The sequence below is a fragment of the Delphinus delphis genome, chromosome 12 (assembly GCF_949987515.2).
Source record: "Delphinus delphis chromosome 12, mDelDel1.2, whole genome shotgun sequence".
NCBI lineage: Eukaryota > Metazoa > Chordata > Mammalia > Artiodactyla > Delphinidae > Delphinus > Delphinus delphis.
Window position 1 is genome coordinate 62,741,768 of NC_082694.2, and position 21,792 is coordinate 62,763,559.

The window sequence follows — 21,792 nt, forward strand, 5'->3', positions numbered from 1 at the left end:
GGTCAAAAAAGATCTTGCTGTAATTTATGTCAAAGCAAGTCTTGCCCATGTTTTCCTCTAAGAGTTTTATAGAGTCTGGCCTTACATTTAGGTCTTTAATCCATTTTGAGTTTATTTTTGTGTATGGTGTTAGGAAGTGTTCTAATTACTTTCTTTTACATGTAGCTGTCCAGTTTTTCCAGCACCACTTATTGAAGAGGCTATATTTACTCCATTTTATATTCTGGCCTCCTTTTTCATAGATTATGTGACCATAGGTGTCTTGTGACCAAGAAAATGAGTCTGAAAGGTGAGGATTTCAAACAGTAGATTTCTTCCTCCTTCAAACTACTGACCCTACGATGGTAGGCATCGCACCTTCTGCCTCCTGCTCAGCCTCTGTTCCTGGAGGTGAGCACCTCCGGGTCTTTCACTTGGAGAAGCTGCTGGTCAGGCCCATCTCCTCCTCCACCTGCAGTAGTGCTTCAGTGGGAATCAGATTGGATGGCGTGTCCAGGTTCTGGAGGGACAGAAGCTCTGACGTATCCATGGCATGTAATGTTTCTGTCTGAGGGTCTGAAGGAGTCACTGCTTGTCTGCTTTGCTCACAGGAAAAGGATGTGGTGGAGGAGGACGACAGGGGGATTCGGGGCGGGGAAAAAGTCTGCGGTGGTAGCTTCAGGCTGCGCTCATCAGGAGGCTGGGTGCTCAGCGCTGGAGCAGGAGGGGAAGGACAGCCCTTCCTCCTGCTGGCTGCCTGCGCCTTGGCGGAGTCCCGGCACGCACACTGACACTGACAGGCCTCCTCTTGTTTGATGATGATCACAGGGACGCTGAGGCCAATCTGCTGTACAGCGCTCCCTGTGCTACTGGCTACTGGTACTGCAGTGGTAAAAAACACCTTCTCAACTTTAGATGTTTGCTGAATTTGTTCTTGGGTGTGTGGTGAGCTGGTGGCACCATTCAGTATCCACTGTAAGTTCTGTTCTCCCGTGACGAGGCTGGGCTGCAGGAGAGTCGTGCTCGGAGTCGGGGTGATGGTTATAGTGGGATTACTAGTTAGGATGGAGTTGGCATCCACGGGCAGAGTCTGGACCATGGCCAGCAGGGGTTCAGTAGTACTCTGTGGTTGAGGTGGTGCTGCCATGGCTGACGCCACTGCCGCTGCTGACGCCAAAGCCCCAGCGACAACAGAAAGTCCCGGCACAATGGGCTGCGGTGCCTGAGGGTGCGGAAGAAACTCTTGATGATTAGCAGCAAACTGTGTGCTGTGGGGAACAGGCACTTCTGGAGGTTGTAAGAGAGCAGGTGGGTTGCCAAATGCAGCTTGCTGGGAGCCAGTTCCTAGGGAGGGAGCAGGCAGAGGAGTAGACGGTGCTGAGGCTGGTAGTAGAGACCAGGGTGGCTCAGATGCCAGGCTGTCTGTTGAGGATCTTCCTGGATTGCTGGGTCAGCTGACTTCCGGAACATTGGTTCAAAAATGATGGCTGGTGAAAGTGTGCTGAAAGTGAGCATTCTGGCCTGTATTGGAATGTTCTTGAAACTCGGAATCTATGGACAGAAGGCTTAAATTCCTCAGAGTGAGTGATTTGTATCCTCGGATCCATTGTGATTTAGAAGTGCACTGTATGAATTTCCTTTGTTATCGTGACCTTTCATGTGACTTTTGAGACTGCATTGAGTGCTGTAAGTTTTCTCACAGCCATTACTGGGGCAGACAAAGGGTCTTTCACCAGTATGTGTACGGACGTGAGTTTTGAGGTGGTGGCTTGCTGCAAATGCTTTTCCACAGCCATCATGATCACACCGAAATGGCTTTTCTCCTGTCTGGGTTCGAATGTGCTTCCTCAGATCACTGAGCGTGGTGAAGTACTTGCTGCAGCCTTCAGATTCACAGTTAAACGTCTTCCCTGTGTGAAGCCTCTGATGTGTTTTCAGTCTGTACAGCGTGTTGAACGCCTTCTCACAGCCCTGCACTTCGCACTCAAACGGCTTCTCCTTTGTGTGCACCGCACGTGGATCCTGAGGCTGTAGGAGGTGAGGAAGGCCTTGCTGCAGCCCTGCTGATTACTGACAAAGGTGTACTCTCCCCGGTGGGTCTTCTGGTGGGTGCTCAGGTTGCCTGCTGTGCTGTAGGTGCGGGGACAGCCCTCAAAGGTGCACTGGTACCGCTTTACTTCGTTATGTTTCGTTTCTGGACATTCCGACTGCAGTTGTGAGGGTTGCACCTTCAATATTTCTTGGCATGAGCGTGGAACCAGGGTTTATTGTTAAATGAATCTGATCTGGTGAGATAATGTGTTGCACATAACCCTGGGACATTGCTTCATGATCTATTAGATGAAAGCCCTCTTCACCCCCTACTAGAAAAGGCAAGTGTTCTCCGTACTGTCCGTCGTCATCTTCGTCTTTCAAAGTGCCAAGATCCTGCTCGATAAGAACAGTTGTCCTATCATAAACAGTTCCAGATGAGGAAGGCACCAGTCCGTTCTTATACACAAACCTGAGCATCTTGTCATCAGGGGTCAGCTCATCTTCCTCTACCTCAAAGTAGCTGATGCTGTCGTCTGTACTGTGTTCTCCTATGGTTCAGTCGTGCTCAGCCCAATTGTGAGAAATGGAAAGGTAGTGACCTGTCTCCGCGGCTCCCAGCAATGGTGGCGGTGGCAGCAGCTTCTCCCCTTCCCAGCGGCACCAAAACTTTCTTTTTTTAAGTGAATTTTATTTCAAATGGCTTACATTACTTACCATACAGTAGATAGGCAATTAGTCCAAAGGAATCTCTTTTCTAATTTCATTTCCTTCAAGAGGACTTTTCTCCACCATTTCACCTTCTTGACTTTCCTGTCCTTGTATTGATGGGGTAGTATATTTCCATTACCTTTGCAATCTTTTTTTCATTCCCCTTACAACTGAATTTAATTTAGTCTGCCATTCTAGACATGAAGTGTTGATCTAACTGAGTTATTTAAACTCAAAAAGGTACAGGATTTTTATTACTCCAATTCAAGTTTTATATGTGACAAGTTTGTCAAAGATGGAAGCCCAAGATTATTTTTAAAAGAGGAAATGATTCTCTTGTGTTTGTGACTTTGGATAATGCATATAGCAGAACTGATAACCATCCTTACCCCTAATGCCTGTGATCTCCCAGACCATCTAGCACCTGTTAATCTATTGAAATTTACCATACATTTTTCCTTTCATCTTAACCTTACATTAAATATTTCCTGCAATGTAGATATCTGAACCACTTAAAAACAAATAGTTTATTAAAAATTACATGGTATATAGGTTATTTTAGCACAGAGAGCACATTTTTTACCACCACATCTGTTACTAACATGATTCACTGTCTAAGCAATGTGTGTATCTCTATGGTAAGGATGTGAGAATATGATTACAACCAAGCAATATAGGAGGTTATTTTCCTTATGTCATATGAGAAATTATAGGAGTCTAGACTAAATAAGGGGCAGAGGAAATGTATAAAACACACATGATTAAAGAGACCAAAGCTGTAGAGATCAACAAGATTTGATGACCTATTAGAAGGGGAAAGTAGAGGATAGTGCTGTTAAGGAAATAAATACAAATTTGCCTTCGGTGACTAATCTAGTCATGATGTCACTTTAAAAACTAAACACGTTGAAGGGGCTAGATTTGTTATTGTATTCTGTTGGATTGATTGATTTAATTATTTCCATTTTGCATATATGAAACATGAAAGGAGGTATCTGGTAGGCTGTTGGAGATATAGATCTGGATTACAAAAGAGATAGGACTACTATTCATTAGCAAACACGTAGTAGTCGAAGAGTGGATAGGGTTGTTTGGGAAGCTGTGGATGCAAAAGAGCAGAGGGCTTAGGACACAAGTTCAAAAAAATAACCCAGAAACTAAACAATAACTAGAAAAGTTAAGAAAGTAAGGAAAATGGTGCCACAAAATCTGATGGAAGGGGAAAATAAAATAAGGTCTAGAAAAGAGAAACTGAATGGATTGAAGATTTAGTTAATAAGACCTCTATGTGTAAACTGACAGAAGTATGATGACTTAACCTGCCTGAGGAAGTGGGCATGAATTGGGGTTCCTTATAAGGGTCACACGTTACTTGTAAACAGGTATAATATACCTGGACAGTGTTTTCAATCTTTGGAGATGATAACCAGAAGTGAATGTATTATATATTATAAGAAAAATGTTTAAGATTATATATATGTATATGTTATACATAATAACATACTATATATAACTATATATATACACATATATACATATATATATATACACACACATATATATATATATATACATGTACATATAATCTCCAGAAACTTCAGAATTTCTATATAGAGGAAGCTTATAGGTAGCATTGTAGTTGAAACAGAAGGCTAAGGAACATTTTTTGAGGTTGTATTTCCACGAGCACTTGGTATTTGCTTGGAGATTGTGTTTCATTAGGGGTGACTGTGTGGAAGGCTGGCTGATGAAAATTGCGGTGATGAACTTAAGCTACTTAACTGCCATGAGCCAGATCTTGATACCACGTTAGATCTGTGGAATCACATGTAGGTCACCCCTTGGGTTCTCTGTTGGTAACTTTGGGCGGGCTTTAATGAGGATGGTATGATGATCAGTTCTGGGTATTATATCTGTCCATTCCAAGTATAACAACCCATTTAAAAGTCTTCCCGGGCTTCCCTGGTGGCACAGTGGTTGAGAGTCCGCCTGCCGATATAGGGGACACGGGTTCGTGCCCCGGTCCAGGAAGATCCCACGTGCCGCGGAGCAGCTAGGCCGGTGAGCCATGGCCGCTGAGCCTGCGCGTCCGCAGCCTGTGCTCCGCAACGGGAGAGGCCACAACAGTGAGAGGCCCACGTAGCGCAAAAAAAAAAAAAAAAAAAAAAGTCTTCCCTAGAAGGTGAATATTAGATCTGATAGTCTTTTGAAATATCTTGCAATGCTGTTAATCAATACTTTCGTAATCAACACTCCAATGTAATTACGATTTTTTTTTAAAAAGTGAAACAGTGGGCAAAGAAATGGGTAAATGTTTTAAAATAGTGCAGGTTGGATCTCTGGGGATTTTAAAGAACCATGTGTTTGTTGAAAAAAAAAGTGTTGCTCAAGCTTAAAAATAGTTGAAACTGAAACCAAGCATATTCATTTAAAAAGTTTATTCTAATCCTACTCCAGACTCTTTCAGAACAATGTTATTTATTCTATTCAATCCCCATATCTTAACATAGTTGACAATGTTGGAGGTATTTCAAAGTTGACATTGCTGGTATAATTTCTGTGAAGGTTTTAATGTCTATTGAAACATGAGAAACTCTAGAAACAGAAAAGTCATTCTTTCTTATCTTTCAAAAAAGTGTTTATATCTGCAAATGACCTCTCAAAAGAAACTTCTACAAATGTTATCTTTTTTATTGGTAAAAAGAGGAAAATTACTTCATCCAAGTGTAAGTAATATGAATAAGAAAATTCTCATTACAGAAATTTGCCAGGGCCCTTTTATTTAGCTCAATAGCATTCAATTGGCTATAGTGATAAAATTCAAAGTTAGCAGTAGTGGAATAGTCTTCCATTTAACATCAAGCCAGTACTGAAGAAAATTGCTGTCATAGTTTCTAAGTTATTAACCTTTACAATGAGATATATTTCTATGCATAGAGAAGAATTTTCTCCTCTATTTTAATGTGAACTTAAGTTAGAGATACTAATCAAATAAATAAATTGAAATCGAGCCATACACAGCTGTTTTCTTTTGTCCTTTCTACATTTGCCTTTACGTTACATATTGGAAAAATGTAGGAAATGTTTGAAACTCTTATTGATTACAATAATGCCTTTTTTTTTTTTTGCGGTACTTGGGCCTCTCACTGTTGTGGCCTCTCCCGTTGCGGAGCACAGGCTCCGGACGCGCAGGCTCAGCGGCCATGGCTCGCGGGCCCAGCCGCTCCACGGCATGTGGGATCTTCCCGGACCGGGGCACGAACCCGTGTCCCCTGCATCGGCAGGCGGACTCTCAACCACTGCGCCACCAGGGAAGCCCAATATTGCCATTTTGTTATGCCAATAAAAGTGACTGTATGAGTTAAAGCATATGCCTTTTTCTTAAAAGTGTGCGATAGACTCCTATTGCCATTAAAACCCCTCAAAAATCATTATCTATGTCTGAATTACTTCATTCAAACTCCTTATTCCTTCACTGTGGTTCTAGCCAACTTCCTGACAGAAAGTAATCAAAAATGCCTTTATCCATTCATTTCCCTTCTGCTTTAGTGGATTTTCCATAGTACTGCATGCCCAGGTTACCCAACTTTCCTCTTTTTGTATTCCCACGAGTTGATCTTCCATAAATGGTTCCACAATTTAACCTCACCCCAAAACCTCGTTCAGATTTATCAAGGTATACTTGAGTACTTCTTTCTTCTAACCCTGTTTAGTACATCACTCTTGCAGCTAAACTCTATGAGCTCTCTCAGTTTATGCACTTATCCAGCTAAAACCTCCCTTTGTAAATAACTTATTCCAGTCTTTATTTTGATAGTCCTTTATCCTATTCACATTTATCAGCCCCCTGCCCCACATAGTAAAACACATGAGTTTAGAGTAGGACAGCTAGAGTATAAAATTTAGTTCTGAGTGTGTGACTTGATTCTCTGAAATTCAGTTTTTGCATCAGCATTATAGGAACAACAGTATTTATTACAGAGTATTGTGTGAGTATTAAATAACATAAATAATGTAAGACACTTTGCTAAATGCCTAACACTTTGAAAGAATTGAATAGGTGTGAACCATTCTCATTCTCAATAATTTTATTATTCTGCTGTTTTTGAACATCTCTAGGAGATGTAAAATAAACTGAGATACAGTGGAATAGTCATTGGATTTGAAATTAAACAGATCTCTGTTAGTAATCTAACAGACTTAAAACTTACTAGCTGTGTGACTTTAAGTGTCTTACCCTCTTTAAGCTTTATAGTGATGATTCAATAACATGATTTGTATATAACAGCTGACATAAAATTTGTCCTGATTAAATGTCTATTGAATGTGTAAATGAGTGAAATACACTGTAGTGTTGACATTTACAGTTTCAAAAATATTTTCACTGAACCATCCAGCAAAGGTTTATTTATCACATTTGGACAGTAAACTCTACTAGGCATGGGGAATAATTTTAAATAGGCCTGGTAAGGACCATTATCTATTTGTGTGGTACATAATATAGCACTGCCTGCCCTTAGATTGGTTAATAATTCTTTGGAAACAGTAGCAGGTATCTCTTTCTACTCAAGCCTAAACTATAATTCACATACATCTGGTATGTCTGGAAAACTGATGAGTCAGGCCTTCCCCTAATCAATTTCTATAACTTTTCCCCTATAATTCTTTCAAGCCACCTGAGACAATTATAGGGGTGGCCATAAGAGAAAAAGGTCTAGAGAAAGGTATTAGGAGAATGTACTCAGGGTCAGCAGCAAAAATGCATGCAAGGTAGACTCTGAAATAAGTTCCAGGGGAACAGTGCCATTGGAGGTAAGTGGGCTGGTTGGAAAGCATCCACGGTTCTAGGCTGAGTAGCAGAGAACAGCACTGGATGAAGCTTTCCAGCCTCAGCATGGGGGTAGCAACTCTGGATTACATAAGAGATGTGATTATGACAAACTCAATCATATAATCTAGAATTTTTCCCCCATTGCAAGGTTGAATGTTAGTAAAAAGAAAACGTTATTTAGGATTTACATATTAGTCACTCAACCACAATAGTCAAAACAATAATAGTTCATTTTAATATTTACCAGATTAAAAGTGCATTTCTAAAACCAAGTTCTCATTACTTACTGACTTCTCAACAGCTAGTATTTAAATGAATTTTATAAAGTCAATAGAATATGCATTATAACCATATAAACATTAATTGCATTAATAAATTTCCTATGTGACTTTAAGTATATGATCCCTCCAAAAGTTTTCACTATTTTTCCAAAATCATGTAGTGATATAATTACCCATAAATAAAAAGTGATGCAACATATCTGAATGTACAAGGTGCTACCGTGAAATTAGCTTATAAAAGTTAATGGTCAATAAAACTTGTTTTCAGTTCATAAAATGTGTTTATTTAACGTTCTCTTGAAATATCTGACAATTAGAAGCATGCTATTATTTTATTGGAAAAAAATCCAATTAAATCACAAAGCTACATCCCTTCTTCCAGAAATTTTCAGAGAAATAAGAAATAGCTCTTGAATAGGGGTCATATCTAGATATTTACTGTAGAATTATGGTGAGAATATAATGGTGGAGAAGAATTAATTGGAAAAACAAGTTGGAACACTGTAATGTTATTTCTAAAAACAAATATGATGACTGACACATGCCCATGAACTTTTTGAATGAAAGTAGATGGAAATCTCTTGCCACTTGACATTAAAATTCCAACAGCAAATGTCTATCTATGGCTGTATCCCAAACTGAGTAATTATATTTGGTCCATAGCATAAACATTTGATGATTTTATGTTTCTCAGTATGTCCTGCTTTTACAATTTCACCAAGGACTGCATTAAAAAAAAAAAACACTAATATTAAAACGGCAAAATCAGGGAAAGTCAGAAAAAAGGCAACCAAATAAAACTGAAACAAGGCTAGATATATCTAGAGAGAGAGATGTTGCCATACATAAATAAATAAGCCTCCACCTTGAATGACTTTGAATTCTATGTAAAAATGGTCTACACATATTTAAGAGAAAAATTCCTCTAGCATGAGCTTCAGGCTCAGTGACTGTTATGCATTGTATGTTAAAATGTAGTGAAAAGAAGAGGAAAAATATCTGCAGCTATGAGTGATGGCAGGCCTACGGCCAGTAGTTATCTTCTCTCTTTTCATAAAATCTTCCAGTTGAACTTGGTGGAACAAACCTGTGTCCAGGTTATCCTGGGCCCTCTTTGGTTCCCTAAGTTTGGTATTGCCTAGTAGGTATGAAGCTTAATAACTCCCAAAGTCCTTTTAGATAGCTTGCTCATTCAGCATTAAAAGAAAGTGTGGCCAAATTGTTTTTAATTGCTCAATCAAGTGTGGCATGCTTGCTTGTTTTAATGTACAATGCTAAAAAAACAGTAGAATGAAGAGTTAAGATTAAGAAACACGATTCAGAAAAGTAAACCTCAAAAGGAGAATACCAGCTAAACTGAAGCAGTAATCCATGATCTTCAAGTCTTGGATACACACTCAAAAGAAAGTGGCCAACAGTTGCTATTTGGCATAAGCTCCTAAAGCTGGTACAACATAGTCTATCAATCCTGTGATCCTAGCTATACCGAGCTAGGTTGTGGGCAGATGTATAAGCTGGGAATTACAATCTGCAAGTTGGACACAAATTGCTAAAGAGTAAATTCTTGCCTGATAGAGGAGCTCTGTACAGAGCAACAGCCTGTTAATACTCTCTTTTGGAATGCTCAGTGAGCAAGGAAAAGATAGACCACTGGGCCTCATTGTATTATTCTAAGTGCATTACACAGTCTGGAATAACTAGGATGAGAGAAGTATGTAATTTGTGAGATGACTCCCCTTTGCCCTTATTCTTGTGGGTCCTTGCAGTAAACCTCCCTTGGAGAAGATAATCTGTGTAACCCTAGAAACATCAAAGTATTTGATCTCTTATGAGAGATAAGCACAGAAATATGAGCACCCAGATTTAGAAACTGTTGTAGTGTGACAGGCCATTGCCAAATCAGGCTGAATTTATAGCAAAGTTTTGAAGTGAGAGAGTAGAAATGACATATACACTACCAAATGTAAAATAGATAGCTAGTGGGAAGCAGCCGCATAGCACAGGGAGATCAGCTCGGTGCTTTGTGACCGCCTGGAGGGGTGGGATCGGGAGGGTGGGAGGGAGACGCAAGAGGGAGGGGATATGGGGATATATGTATACATATAGCTGATTTACTTTGTTATACAGCAGAAACTAATACAACATTGTAAAGCAGTTATACTCCAATAAAGATGTAAAAACAAGAATAAAGCAAAGTTTTAAAAAATTAAAAGTTAAGTTTCAATAATAATGTATTTTAGTTTTGAAGAGAAGTTTGAATTTTGTAGAGCACTATATACAGCTTTTATCTCATTTGATCCTCAAAATAGACCCAAATAAAGGAATAGGTATTATGTTTATTTTACAGATGAAGAAATTTAACCCCATAGAAATTAAAAGATTTTTTCCTACTTTATTAGCAAGGATCAGCAGTTAGGACTGGAACATGGGCATTCTGAATCTAATTCCAGTTGGGTGTACATGTGTCTGCACACATCTGGGCATACTGTGCAGTCTGCCTTGAAATGGGTCTCATCGAGTGTTACCATCCAACTGAATGTCTACTCATAAATGATTCACCATGAAAATGGACGTTGCTGTGTAACTGATAGGAGTTAGAAGCCCTGGTAAAGTCATGCATAGCATGAAGAGATTTTTCATATTGATTTTTAAATCAAATTGGCAAGGATATTATGGGACAAATGAAATTCCATTTGACTTGCCTACTTAACAGCACATTCAAATTGTCTAAATGGATTAAAGATCTAAATGTGAAGGCTAAACTATCAGATAGTTGAAGAAGACAAAACTGAGTATTTTTATTATCTCTAGGTGGAAAAATACTTTAACAATAAAACTTCAAAGTCAAAAATCATAAGACAAAAAAATTGATGAATGTGATTACATCAAAATAAGGATTACTCTTCAGTGAAAGACACAAGAGACAAAATAAATAGATGGATGACAGAATGGGAGAAGGTGTGTAAAAGAAAGAAAGGTTTAATATATATTTTAAAAGACATGTATGTTAATATAAAGATAAGCAAAGAGAAGCTCCCTAAACCCACAGCAAACATAATGTTTACCGTGAAATGTTAGAAGCATTCCCTTTTTTTTCTCTCCACTTAATGTTAGATAGGCAACAAGGATATATTGTAAAGCATTCTCTTTTTAAAATGAGTGTTGAGCAATGATGCCAAGGTTCTGTTTGGGATCATAGGCACACAACATCGAATCCAACAAACTAAAATCCCAGTCCTCACGGGGCTTTTGTCACAGTGGATCTTTTGATAATTAACCTTATCTCTAGAACCTGTACCTAATGAGGAGATGTTGGTCAAAAGGTCAAACTGAAAATATAACAAATTTTCAGTTATAAGATGAATAAGTTCTGGAGATCTAGAGTACAGCATGGTGATTATAGACAATAATACTGTATTGTATACTGGAATTTTGCTAATGGAGTAGATCTTAAGTGTTCTCACCACACACACACACACACACACACGTAATTATATGAGGCAATGAATGTGTTAATTAACTTGATTGTGGCAATCACATCATAATATGTGCATATACTAAGTCATCATATCATACATCTTTAAAAAAAAATCACATTGGACAACCTAAATATACACCTACAATATACAATATGTACAACCTAAATATATACAGACAGTCCCAACTTACAATGATTTGACTTAAGATTTTTCGACTTTATGATGGTGCAAAAGTGATACACATTCAGTAGAAACCATACTTTGGATTTTACTTTGACCTGTTCCCAGGCTAGCGATATGCCCTACAATGCTCTCATAATGCTGGGCAGCGGCAGCAAGCAGCAGCTCCCAGTCAGCCATGTGATCAAAAGGGTAAACAATCGACAACCATTCTGTTTTTCACTTTTAGTACAGTATTCAATCAATTACATGAGATATTCAACACTTTGTTATAAAATAAACTTGGTGTTGGATGCTTTTGCCCAACTGTAGGCTAATTTAAGTGTCTGAGCACGTTTAAGATAGTTTAGGCTTAAATGTAATGTTTGATAGGTTAGGCGTATTAAATGCATTTCAACTTATAAATTTTCAACTTATGATGAGTTTCTCAGGATGTAACCCCATTGTAAATTGAGGAAGATCTTTAGAATTTTTATTTGTCAAACAAAGCTAAATAAAGCAGTGGAAAAACAATGAAAAAAATATATTTTTTAAAACGTTTGTTTAAATTAAATACTTCTGGAAACTCTGAATTTTAGTATTTATATCTACAAGCTTTAGGGAGATTTTTTTTAATTAACTATTATTCTAATAAACTGACATACAATGAAATAATTAAACACACGTGATAGAACAATAGGTAAAGAATCCACTTGACTAACTTAGATTGATTATTGAGTACCTACTAACTTAAAAATAAAGCAATATTCAGTTACAGAATCTATTATAACTCAGTTTTTTTTTTTTGAACATTCACTCTGTATTTTCTGACCATAGCTTGATTTAGTATCACTGTATGATTCTGAGGAAGAAGCTGATTTTCTGAAAAGTTGCAAATGAAGGAATCAATTTTTCTATAGATTTGCTAATTTAAATTTCATGTGGTTCAGTGAGCCAGAAAACATTAATGCATCTTTTTGTTAATATAGCTTTGCTGTACATTGGTTCAACTGGTAACAAAACCTGTATTAAAGTATTTTTTATGAGTGATAAACTTCCAGATTATTCAGGTCTGAGACTGTATCTTATCACCTAGTTAGAGGGGTAATACTTTGTTCTTTTAAATAAGCTTTATATAACATTCCCTGATGAGTAAGAACAGAGGACATGAAATATATTTTTATCTTTTTATCATTGAATTAAACTTTTCTTGCTAAGTTTCAGTTTGAGGCTTGGAAACATGGGGAATGAGACCAAAATTTTAAAAAGAGAAAAAAGAAATGAGTCATCAAACACTGTGATTTCAAACTAACTAATGTGGTTTATAACCGCTGGTATTTTTATAACAAGCGAAGGAAAAAATATGCTGCTACTGATGAAAAAGTTTTGTTTTGGGTATTGTTTGGTTTCTATGTAGTTTTGAACCTCAAAAAGCAAGACTGACTCTACTGGTTGAAATTAACTGAATAACTGCTAGCATGTGACATTTATGTTACCTATATATGGAACAAAAAGAATGTACTAAACTTGAAAAAAATAATCTAATCAATTTCTGTTTTAATTGTCCAGATACTTTAAGCAAGTTCCATTGGATATATTATTTAAAATCTATACTGAATTGTGTAGATATCTTAAATCTAATTAGAAATAAATTCCAGTAACTTAAAATAAGTGAACAGCTTAAATTTAGAGTTTTAATGTACATGCTGGTTTTCTACGGCAATCTTGGTACAAAGCTCATCTGCCTATATTTTAATAAAAGGTTTCTGGTATATTTTGTCTTTAACCTTTCCCACATATATATTTCTTTATAGTTTGCTGGTAGGCAATGATTTCTCTTACCATGGTTACAAAAGAAGGGGAAAAGTTAGATAAATGAAGATTATATGAAGACTTATAAACAAAGAGCTACAATATATCACTTTTTCAATTAAAGATCAATTGTAAAATGAGATCCAGAGAAACAAAGTACAGAGAATTAATACCAGAAAGTCATTACATCAGTATCTGAAAACTTGTTGGAATGCCTTTTAGGATTTGCAGTTTAATATACAGCATAGAAATCTGAATGATTAAGGACTCAGATATCACTTCCTTGACACAACTCGGGACTTTAACAAATAGGGTCACATTAAGGTGTGATAGGAAGGGACAGTACTTTTCTGGAAGTCCAAAGTATACTAGTTTACATTTTATGTGGATATGGAAAATTCTAGTTTGGAGTGGGTATTCAAGTGAGACAATATATGAGACATGACAAACTGCAAAAAGACATTTGCTCTCCTTCTCTTCCATTTTTCCAGCATCTTCCTCCTCCCTTTCCGTTTCTATGGGAGGTGTCATGTTGCTATATAATCAGGTTTCTTTACCCAAAACTGATGGACCCAATGGAGGGTATCTGACCCAATCTTTCTCTTAGAATAATAATTCTTTTCTCAAAGATTTGTAGACTCAGAATTTTTAAAGATTCAAGGCAGTCTCTTAGGTATCTGAAGCTGGAAAGATACAAGATCTATAACTCCACAGCTTTCAGAGTCCATGTGAAGAAAGTAGGTCTGTCTTGAGAGCAAAATAAATAATGCAAATATGCATGGTGGAAAAGGCGTTACTCCCTGCGAGCAGTTCTCTTGCCCAAGGGAGAATACAGACTTCTGCTCCCAGAGAATAGAAGCCACACCCATTCTTCTACTGGTATCCAAAATTACCAATGAAAGTAAATCTTAATGAATCTTCCCCCCACCCTTCCATTAGCCAGCAAGGGGACATCTGAATGTACTTCTAGTTTAATAAAAATAAAAACTCTATCTCTTGCTTTTTCTCCATCAAGAAAAACATGTAAACAAATTCAGGATGATTTAATATATAAGAATAAATGTAGAAGGTCTCAGGTTATCCTTCATCTTTCTTTAAAGGAATATTGCTATAATTGAAATTAGAGTCAGCAGGGAGCTAGTGCTGATTTGGGGTTAAAAGCATCTCCCCATACTGGGTAATCAGTGGGTATTAGGTCAAGTTATGGTCCTGCACTGTTTCACTGGCTGAAAAAGTGCTATAGGGAAAGAAACACAGGACAACTTAGCTACAAATTGCACTTTATATAATATGTAGATAAAGAAAATCCTTACAAGGAAGCTTTAAAGTTGCCTGGCTTTTCCTAATTTAATACTTAAAGGCACTTAGAGTTTATATGGACAATTGAAGGAAAAGGAATAGGAGGAATCCAATGCTTGATAGCAGTTTCATAATAAATTCTATTAAATCTAGTTTATATTTCAGTTAAATTAGTATGACAGTATTATAAAGAATGAAAAATTGGGATGACTTTTCATGGATGGAAATCTGGGCAAAAATTATTGATAGGAAGAAAATCAACATCTTTTCAGGCAGTTCCACTACCACATATGGGACTGTGTTTAGCATGTCTTTCTAAAATCCCATTTGAGAAAGGAAACGTCAGAAAAAAGGTATTTTCTGACAGTAAATTTCTTTCTTTCTTAATTTAGGCTTTCATAATTAATATAGATAAAAACTGTTCCAAATCTGACTATTTAACTTTAAAAATGTTCACCTAAATCTCTGTCTAGTTATCTAGTTAATGAAAAAGTTTATTTTCAATGGATATATATCAAAATAATTGATTCAAATTTGCATGTGAAGAAAATAATAATAAAAGATATGAATTCTTGGTAGGCTTAACAGTTAAAGTAATAATAATTCCCAATGTACCAAAAAGAAAAAAATCTTGTTATGAAGTTGAATATTTTTTAATACAAATACCAGAACTGCCACTGATTGAGGAAAGTTTACTATGTGTCAGGTGCTTTCTCTATTTCATTTTATGTACATAGTTTAATCCCCACAAGCTTAGAAAGTAGTTATACCCATTTTACAAAATAAGAAGGAAAATATGAAGTTAAAAAAAATACTTGCTTTACAAAGCACATTTTCAATAAACACTTTTTGAGTACTTGTTTTACATACACTATATAGTGGATGCTAGGGGTTAAATGACAACTAAGAAATGGTCCTTTCCATTAAGGAGTATGGCCCCCAAGTTGCACAGCATGTATAGCTAGGAGGAATTGAACCAGGCTGTCTATGTATGACTCAACATCCTTGCTCTTTGTGTAATTTTACACCATCCTCCTCCCACTTCCTACACCCCCTATAAAAAAAATTAAAACACAAAGTGCCACATGGAATAATTGAAATCAAACCTAATTCTAAAGGGAGTTTTCCATTTTCCATTTTGTATGTGGGATTCTTTGGTTTTGAGAGAACAAAAGGTCAGCAGTAAGGCCAATGAATTGAAAATCTTCTGTCTGATTAGACAAGTAGTGTGCAATGGGACCTCTGATAGATGGGAACAAATAGAAGGCATTAGATCATTTGCTCTCTAAGCACACTTTTCAAAATATCTCTCATAAGTTCTTAACCTGGTGTTTGCAGTTCAAAAGGCATCATGATCTTGTAGACTTCATCCAATTACAGATCTCATTTTTAGTCCCTGAATTATAAAAACCTCCCTTTTTATTTCCTGAACGATTCTCCTCCATCTCCAAATTCTCTGTAAGGCACTATGTCATTTAAAAGGCTATATTCTTTTTGAAGTGAATTTTCTTTGAGATGTCTTGTTAATTTTTTTCCGTTAGCCTGAATACCATTTATTAAAAGTGTCCAATCGTGGAAAAGCTTTTCTGAAAGATCCTGAAGAAGATAATTTTCATATAGATAAAATGGCTAAAGGAAAGAAAAATAGAAGCCTAGTTCAGTTGCCTTTTGACTAGATTGGCATGGTCTACTTAGTTGTAGTCTATTTAACTGCTTGCAAAGCTGATATAAACCCAAACACCACAAAATGAAACTAGAATATGAACAATTCTGTGATTTAAACTGAGGTCTACATCTAGAAACGTCTTCAGTGTGGGTTATACCATGAATGTCAAAATAGAGGAAAAATTTTTAAATGCACTAACTTTCATTTCTTGAAAGCTCAGTGTGTGTCAATGTCCTGTTTTCTACATTAATTAATTTAACCTTTGAAAAATCCTAGGTGATAGATTCTTTTATTGTCCCTATTTCATAAGTGCGGAAAATGGGATGAAAGAGAAATTGACAAATTCTCATAGTTAGAAAGTAATACAATTAACATTTAGGCTATAGACATATTCATCATGTGATAATAATGCTTAAAAAAAAAAGTTAATGTGGTAAGTTCTATGACCTAGTATAAGACTATAAAACCTAAAGTCTATTGAGGCCATGTCTAGATGCCCATCTGCTCAGAATATTTTATCTGAAATAATTGCCAACCTTTGATATATTAGCCCACCAAGCTATCTGGCTTGCTAGTTTAAAAAAATGCACTAATTTTAATTAACCTACTATTTCAGCCACTTATTTATTTATTCAGACTATAAATATGAATTATTCTACAAGTTTGATATTTTAGAAAGCATTGCCTTGCATTATTAAATTAAATTTAATACTATTTAATCTGTCTCTTAACTTTTTATGACTCTTAATTGACTGTCTATTCTTTTTTTTATTTCAGCAAAAATAAAATCTTTCCTTTTGAACATATAAAATCAACCCAGTACCTGTTACCTCTGCATGCAAGTGCTTTTGATTTATGACCTTAGTTACCTAAATGGATCTGGATCACTTAATAAATTCTATTTTTAAAATTTAATCATGCTTTTAGACAATATTCTGAAATATAGACATTTCAAGCAAATATTACTCTTCAAATTTAGAAAATGTTGTGACAACTCTCTTCAAAATGCTACTCCTATAAAGGGAGATAAAATTCTTATCCCCGGCTTTTCTCTTCTACAGACTGTAGCTTTTAAAATAATGTGAAAGTTTACACCAGTAATTGCCTTAGTCAAAAGGTGTATTATTGGCATGATATATTTTTCAGGGGAGCTATTCAATTAATTTTTAGTTTAAAAAATATTAAAGGAAATTATTAATGACCATTCCAATCCATTATATTTTCAAATAGCTGCATTGTGATTTGGGACAGTTCTGTGTGCTGATAGTAAAAAGTTTCCATTCCTTTCTCTCTGTCTATTCCCACATGCCAAACACACACACACATACATGACACACATGAGAACAAACATATAAGAATACTTATATATATATATATATATTCAGTGATAGCTCATTCCCACTCTATGTATGCATGTGTGTATATGTGTGTATAAGCAATATGCACATATGTAAACAATTAAAATTAAATTTAATAGAACTATAAATATACATTAAATGATATTCAATAGGTTAAAAATCTTGCATTTTAACTATCATAAACCACACTCAATCATATATTTGGTTAAGCAGACATTGTTCTATGGCTTCATCTCTTCCCTTTTCTCCTGTTCTACAGAATCTTTGGTGCTAGTCTGACACTGGCACTTCCTCTGAAGCCACTGGTTGTAAATTCACATCTCAACTCTGCAAGCACATGAAATGAGAGAAAAAGTAGAGCCTGCAAAACTGCAATGATTGTAATTTTATAATTTTGGACTCCCTGAACCTGCCTCTGGGAACCATAATTAATGCAATACATCCGTTAGCTTCTCTCAGGGGTAAAAGACAGATCTAATTGAAACCTTGTAAAGCAGTTTCACAAGTGAAATGGAAAGGATATTGGCTTTTATCTCCCAGCCCCACCTTTACACTGTCAAAGATTATTAATGTTTCATAAAAATATTGTAAACCTTCATGCTAATATCCTTATAACTGATGAATTTAGATCAATAATGACAACTGAATCTTTAATTAGTAGTGTTTGTTTAATAGAATTCCTTTTCTGGGATGAGAAGCTGAAAAATCACAATCTGAAAATGATTATACAATTAGTAATAGTCATTTTATAATTCTCAAGAACTTCTGGACCAGCAATATAAATTTAAGACAAAGGAACTATTCTGTATTCTAATAAGTAACAAGTTGATTCATAAAAAGATGGTACTGACAGCTTAGATAAAATAAGCTAACCCATTCTTTATCCATAATCATTGTGTTTCACATCATTCCGTGAACAATGCAGGTAGGAGTCTCAGTTTTAATTATGAAAGATAATACCTGTTTTTTCAACTTTCACCCAGTCTCCTCCTCCTCTCCTTTTTCCTCCTTTTCCTTCTGCTGCTGCTGCTGCAAAACAGGATAACCTGAATTCTGAGCTCAGCTTATACTGTCTTTTTGAAGAATCTTTCCTTGTTATTGATTGATTTGTCTGCACTGATTTAAATCTCCCATACCCAGTAAGTGCCATCATCAAAGGAACTGCATGCAGTTACTCTAGGATTAATTTACTTAACAAGTATTTACTGAGCACCTGCTATATGCCAAACACTACATACTAGATAACCAGGCTTCAGTGTATGAGACAGACCTAGCCTTTCTCTTTATGGAACTTATTTCATAATCATTCAGTTTATTGACTAATATCCATACAACTTCTTCTTTGACCTATGGGTTATTTCAGAGTGTATTTCCTAATTTCTAAATATATGTGAATTTTCTAGTCATTTTTTGTTATTGATTTCTAGCTTAATTTCATTGTAGTCAGAAGATCTACCCCCTTTGATTTTAATGTCTTGAAGATTGATGAGATTTAGCCAGAACACGGTCAACTTTGGTAAATATTCCATGTGTACTTGAAAAGAATGTTTATTATGCAATTGTATTGAGGGGTGCTTTATATATTTCTATTAGGTCAAGTTTGTTAATGTTTTTGCATATTTTCTATATCTTTTATTGTTTTTTTTTCTACTTGTTTGATCAGTTACTGAGAGAGGCAAATTAACTCCCCTATTCCAATTATTGTGAATTTTTTGTGTGATTCTTATTAAAAATGTATTTAATTTGCTATTAGGTCTATACAAATTTAGAATTATAATCTCCTAGTGAATTTAATATTTATTATTATAAAACATCCTTCTTAATTAATACTAATGTCTTTTAAATAAGGTCTACTTAACCTAATATAAAAATATTAATATAACTAAACTAGTTTTCTTTTGGCTAGTGGTGCATATTAAATCTTTTTGTGTTGTGTAACTTTTCTGTATCCTTCTATTTTAACTATGTCTCTTATATGTATTACATAGTTGGATTTTATTTAAATTTAAACCTCTTCTTACCTTTAATTGACAGCCTATTTGTATTTAGTGCAACTATCATTGTATTGGGTTTAAATCTACTATTTTATAATTTTCTGTCTTGCCTGAGCAAAGTTTCTTTTTATCTCTTTTCTTGCCTTCTTTTTTTTTTTTTTTTTTTTTTTGCGGTACTTGGGCCTCTCACTGTTGTGGCCTCTCCCGTTGCGGAGCACAGGCTCCGGACGCGCAGGCTCAGCGGCCATGGCTCACGGGCCCAGCCGCTCTGCGGCATGTGGGATCTTCCCGGACTGGGGCACGAACCCGCGTCCCCTGCATCGGCAGGCGGACTCTCAACCACTGCGCCACCAGGGAAGCCCTTCTTGCCTTCTTTTATACTAATTAAATTTCATTACTCCATTTTTCCTTTCTTTGCTTGATAGTTATTCATTTGCTTTTATTGTTATTCTATGGTTATCCTAGAAATTATATTATAAATTTTGACTTATTGAATTCTGATAACTTTACCATACTTTAATTGTTTGTTGAGTATTATGTGATTTATTAAAGCATTTAACATCTTAACAATAGTTTATTACTTATATTAGGCATTTTACTATGTTTCAGTTATATTTTAGGAAGTTGATTGGGGGTTTCAGGCTGATGTGTAATACAGCTATCATTTTAACATAAAATCTTTGAATGTTGGAAATGAATAGTTAGAGCATAAGATATCTGTATTTAAGAGTAAATTTACGAAACATAAATCGTCATGAAAGCCAGGATTAGATCTACTTTTTTTTTTGTCTCTCAGCAGAGCACTGTGAGCTCTGTTAAATAACTGTAAAATATCAAACATGACTTTAATTTTCATATTTTATATGAAAGTTCAGTAACCTGTCAATAATTCCAAGATAAATAAGAAGACACAATCCCAATGAGATTTAACATTCCATTAAATGATTATAAGTATAATTTTGAAGATTATTAAAGAAAATACTCTTATGTGGTCATAAGGAATGATTTTTAGAAGTGTTCTTAGTTTAAAAAAAAAAGTTTTAGGGCTTCCCTGGTGGCGCAGTGGTTGAGAGTCCACCTGCCGATGCAGGGGACATGGGTTTGTACCCCAGTCTGGGAAGATCCCACATGCCGCAGGGCGGCTGGGCCTGTGAGCCATGGCCGCTGAGCCTGCGTGTCCAGAGCCTGTGCTCCGCAACAGGAGAGGCCACAACAGTGAGAGGCCAAAGTACCGCAAAAAAAAAAAAAAAAAAGCTGTGGTAACATTTTAGTTATTAACTCATAGTTTTCAAGGAGGCTAATAGGAAACTCCCAGTAATATCACCATGTAATCTGGTGTACAGTTCACGGTATATTTTTAATTTTCCTGAGAAGATTATCTTGGTAAAATATGATTTGTGGGACGAGGCAACAGTACAGTGCAGCAGATGTTGCTGTGGTCCAGCCTGTGTCCTCTCTACCTCAGGATGTTGGTGCATTTCTGTAGAATTCCAACGGCTAACATCTCAATCGCTTTACCTGAAGGTAAGTCTCTGACCGTTGAAGCTTAAATTGCTTTGTGCACTGCAGATTTGGTGTCACAGAGAAGTAATGGCTCACCAAAACAGATGTCTACCAAATTGATTTGACTTGGTATATAAATACCCCGGCTTCCTCATCCATCAGGGGCAGTGACTTTGAGATTTCCCAGGTAGTTTAAGCTCCCCTTGCCCAAAAAGATAATTTTTTTGATAATGTATCCTTTATTGTCTCATCCCCCTCCCTGTCTCAATGACTACTTCATTATTTGTATTTTATGAAATAACTCACAAATAAACTACTGACACTTGATTTTCTAGGAGTCACTTTCTGGGGAAACCCAAATTAAGACAATTGTCACTAGAAGTGGTTTTAGAAAGCAGATCCTCAGGATAAAATTCTGAAATTGGATCACTCACTGGCCAGAGGCCTCTAGGACCCCATTACTAGTAGTGAGTAGGGTAATGATAACACCCCAAACACTACAGCATTACAATAACCAAGACTCTTACCTGTGGTGAATTAGGATAAAAGTGGAATGAAATGCACTGGCTTGTGCAATATCTCTAGAGGTATGGGGCCATAATTGTTATAAGAACCTTGGAGCTTATTAGTCATTAAGTAATTAAAAAGCAAACAAACAAACAAACAAAACATGACAAGTTAACTCATGA

At 36.1% G+C, this 21,792-nt stretch overlaps 1 pseudogene; it reads right to left on the bottom strand.

Moving 5' to 3' along the window:
* Positions 1 to 409: 409 nt before the first annotated feature.
* Positions 410 to 21,792, bottom strand: part of LOC132434733 (metal regulatory transcription factor 1 pseudogene) — a 97,102-nt pseudogene continuing 75,719 nt past the window's right edge.